The 4,555-nt window shown below is 51.4% G+C and overlaps 1 long non-coding RNA gene across 1 annotated transcript; it reads right to left on the reverse strand.

The window, feature by feature from the left end:
* Positions 1-497: 497 nt before the first annotated feature.
* LOC116991934 lies at positions 498-4,352 on the reverse strand. The gene is made up of 3 exons (XR_004416935.1): positions 4,327-4,352; positions 3,546-3,641; positions 498-591 (listed from the first exon to the last, which is right to left on the reverse strand). It is a non-coding gene; the product is annotated as an uncharacterized LOC116991934 (long non-coding RNA).
* Between the last annotated feature and the right edge of the window lie 203 nt (positions 4,353-4,555).

Below are 4,555 nucleotides of genomic sequence, written 5' to 3' on the forward strand. Positions count from 1 at the left end.
CACTACTCTTTTTGCTGTAAAGGCCACCCTCCATTCTCCCTGAGCTCTGCCTCCAGCCAACAGCTCCCACGACCACTCCCACCCCCCTCCTAACCCACATCCTAACACCCTCCCCCCTTCCCCCACTATCTCATCCTCCCCCCACTCACTCTCCCCCATTCATGAACCCACTATTCCCTATAACACCATCTTCCCCTCTCCCTCCCCACCCCCATCCTTCCCCCCACTTCCAAACCCCATCTCCCTCCCCTCCACTCTCATCCACTCCTCCCTCCTTCTCCCCAGCCCCCCCCACTATCGCCCCCTCCCTCCCCCCACTCCATCCCCCCCTCCCACCGCAACTCGACACCCCCCTCCCGCCACTCCCGACCGCCTCCTCCCCCCATTCCTTCCGCCTTGGAGGTTTGGGGGAAGAACCTGTTCCAACAATCCCCACATCGTCACCTGAGCTTGTATCTGGTTCTCGTGCGGTGGACAAATCCTGCCGGGGTTTGGGAGCTGTTTCCTGGGGTTCGAGTGTTTCCTGGAGTTCAGCTGGTTCCTGGGGTTCGGCTGCTTCCTGGGCTTCCTCAGTTGGTACGGAGGCAGGATCTGTAATAAAGTATGGCCAGACAGTGGGTGTAGTGTGGAAATAATCCAGCATCTCTGCGGGATGGGAGCAGAGGGAAGTGCACGGCCGACACCAGTCTCTGGTGACACCAACGGTCCAGCCCTCTCCTGCACCGTGTATCCTGACACCCCCAGTACATCCCACACACAGTGGAGTGACCGTTACTGCCTCCCAACTCCTCCATCCCACACACCTCACACATTGGGACCCGTCCCTGCGTCACTCCGCTCTGCTCCCCACTCCCTCTGCTCCTCACCCCCATCATTCCCGTCGTCACTCAATACACTCCGTCCATCTCTCTGCCCTCATTCCCCTCCGCTCGCCCCTCCCTGCCCTCTCACCTCCTCCTCGACCCTGCCTGTCCCTCACCCACCCTTTCCCTCTCTCTCACCCACGTACCTCTCCCACCCCCTCTGTCCCACTCCACCCTCTCCCTGCTTCCCCTTCACCCGCAGGCTCACTCGGTCTCAGGGGAGGGGAGGGTACGGCCTGGACCTGGGGAGGAGAGATCCCTGGCGGAGGGGATGGGGGACGGCTTAGGTTGGGGTTCAAGGGGTGGTCTTGGTCCCAGGGGAGGAGGGAGGACAAGACTCGGTCATTGGGGAGGGGTTGTGGGTCAGTTTGGGTCCCATGAGTGGGGGGGGGGGTTATAGGGGATGTCTTGGTCCCAGGGAGGGGGTCCCAGGCTTGGTCCCAGGGGGCACAGTGAGGGACACTGCGGGTCAGTGGGAGATATCACGGTGTATCTCAGTCCACAGATGATCGTCCCAGCCAAGTTATTGATACAGACTGTGACTCACCGGGGCCCAAGCACTGAGCCCTCTTGTACCCACACGTCACTGCTGCCAACCTGAGAATGATCTGCTTATTCCCACCTGTTGCTCTCTGTACAAAAGCCAATTCTCAATCCATGTCAGTGTGTGAACAATTCCATGTGCTCTGACCTTATTGACAAGCATCTTATGCAGGAACGTACTAAATACTTTCTGAAAATCCCCCACAGCCCAGCCACTGGTTCCCTCATCTGTTCTACTGGACGTGTCCTCAATGTGTTCCAGGGACAACAGTGTCTCTGCTCAATCCTCAGATTATTTCACCACATGTCTGTTACTCCAGTAATACCCCACTGATCCAGCACGCTCGGTACAATGGTGGTGCCAGCCTTTCAAGAGTCTCGGAGCATATTCCTTTAACACACTTACACATCACACAACGGAATCATCCATTTCCACTGAACCCGACTGGTTTAATGTGAAGGACACAAAGTGCTGGAGTAACACAGTGGGTCAGGCAGTAGTTCTGGGCAACATAGATAGGTGACGTTTAAGGACAACCCCAAGAGATGTTATAAATAGATAATGAGGAAAAGGTAACTAGAGAGAGAGTGGGACCCCTCAGGAATCAAAGCGGTCACCTCTGTGTAGAGCCACAGAAAATGGGCAAGGTCGTCAACGAGTATTTCTCTTCTGTATTTACCGAGGAGAAAGACAGGAAGATGGAGGAACTTGGAGCAGTCAATGGAAGTGTCTTGAGACCAGTCAGTGTTATGGTCCAAGTGATGCTGAAGGTACTATCATGTATGAAGGTAGACTAATCTCCAGGGCCTGATCAGATATATCCGAGGAAATTGTGGGAAAGCAGAGAGGAAATTGCGTCAGCCCTGGTTAATATTTACGATCAGTCTTTAAATACAGGAGAGGTGCCGGAAGACTGGATGGTGGCAAAGGTTGTGACTAAAAAGGTCGATGAGGGCAGAGCTATAGATATTGTATGAATGGAATTCAGTAAAGCATTCGACAAGTATCCTCATGGTAGACTGCTCTGGAACGTTAGATGGAATGGAATCCAAGGAGAGATAGCTGAATGGATAGAAAATTGGCTTCATGGAAGGAAGCAGAGGGTGATGGTGGAAGGTTGCTTCTCGGACTGGTGGCCTGTGACTAGTGGTGTGCCTCAGGGTTCGGTGCCGGGCCTGTTACTGTTTGTCATCTAGATCAATGATTTGGATGTGAACATACATGGCAAGATTAGCAAGTTTGTAGATGATACAAAAGTGGGTGGTTTTACCGATAGTAAAGATGGTTGTGAAAAATTGCAGCAGGTACTTGATCGATTGGGCAGGTGGGCTGAGGTGGTTGGAATTTAATATAGAAATGTGGAATGTTGAATTTTGGGAAGTCTAACATGAGCAGGGCCTCTAGGGAGTGTTGTGTAGCAGTGGGATCTAGGAGTGTAGGTGCATAGTTCTCTGAAGGTGGAGTTACAGGTAAATCTGGTGGTCAAATGGGCTTTTAGCACATTGGCCTTTATCAGCCAGAGTATCGAGTAAATAAGTTGGGAGGTCATGTTGCAGTTGTTTACGACGATGATAAGGCCACAATTAGAATATTGTGTTTAGTTCTGGACATCGTGTTATAGGAAAGATGTTGTCAAACTGGAAAAGGTAGAGAGAAGATTTACAAGGATGTTGCCAGGGCTAGAGAGTCTGAGCTCTTGGCAGAGGTTGAGTAGGCTGGAACGCTATTATTTGGAGCACAGGAGGGTAAGGGGTAGGGACCATCCCAACATTTAAGAAACAGTTAAATAGGCCCAAAGTAGGTGAATTGAGGACCAGAGAACATAGGTTTAAGGTGACGGGGAAAAGATTTAATAGGAATCTGAGGTGTAGCTTTTTCTCACAATGGGTGGTGGATGTATGCAACAAGCTGGCAGAGGTGGAAATTGTGGCAGGGACCATCCCAACATTTAAGAAACAGTTAGATAGGTACATCGATAGGACAGGTTTGGAGGGATATGGACCAAATGCTGGCAGGTGGGGCTAGCGTGGCTGGAACATGTTGGCCGGTGTGGGTGAGTTGTTTCCACACTATATCACTCTATGTTCCCATGACAGGGTTAATGAGGACATGTGAAAATGTGTGAGTGGGTTTGTTACCTGAGGATGTGTCTCCCACTGGGACAGAAGCCGGTTCCTGAACGGATTCTCCAGTCGATGATCCCTGGGTCTGTTCCACTGTGGACATCTGGGGATCTGGAATAAAGGAACAGATACACGGGAGTGTGGCAACACTACAACAGGTCATCAGACAGTCAGCGGAGTTTGGGAATTGGAGGACTGGCTCTGTGGAGAGAGAAGCATCAACCAGTCTCCTTTAACCCACTCTCTTTTGAAATGTCTGTCGCTCCACGTCACTCCCCTCAGTTCGAGTGGGGGTGAATTTCAGGGACTGGTCACTGTCACAGATTATCGAGCACGGAAACAGGCCCTTCAGCCCAACTCATCCATGCCGCCACATCTCAGCTAGTTCCATTTGCCCACAAATTGGCCCAAATTCCTCTAAACCTTTCCTGTCCATGTACATGTCAAAATGGCATGTAAATATTATTAGACCTGCCTCAACTAACTGCTCTAAAAAAATGTAGAAATAAAGACTGCAGATGCTGGTCAGTATAGGAATGGGAAGGTCAGTATAGGAATGGGAGGAAGAGTTAAAATGTTTAGCAACCGGGAGGTCTCATCGGCCTTGGTGGACTGTGCGGAGGTATTCAGGAGTTGTTTTCTCTGGGTTGTTGAGGCTCAGTATGGATCAGACAGAAGTATATAAAATTATCATAGTCAGGATCAAACCCGGGTTTCGGGCGCTGTAAGCCAGCAACTCTACCCCTGCGCCACCGTGCTGCCTTTTTCTATGCTCCATGCTCCCCACCACTGATACCTGAGCTTGCAGACCCTGCTGGGTCATGAGTTAAACTCGGACCAGAGTCTCCAGTCCCTGCTCCCTGGGGTTCCAGAGTTGTGTCCAACGGTGGATCTGGAAGAAGAGAGAGGAGGATGGACAGGGAGGGTAAAAGAGTAAAAACACATTGAACAGCTGATCAGGAGGGAAGTCGGCTGCAGAGACCAAGAGTCACCAGTCCATGCTGACAGCAACACACACCAAATCT

The sequence above is a fragment of the Amblyraja radiata genome, chromosome 35, assembly GCF_010909765.2.
Source record: "Amblyraja radiata isolate CabotCenter1 chromosome 35, sAmbRad1.1.pri, whole genome shotgun sequence".
Taxonomy (NCBI): Eukaryota; Metazoa; Chordata; class Chondrichthyes; order Rajiformes; family Rajidae; genus Amblyraja; species Amblyraja radiata.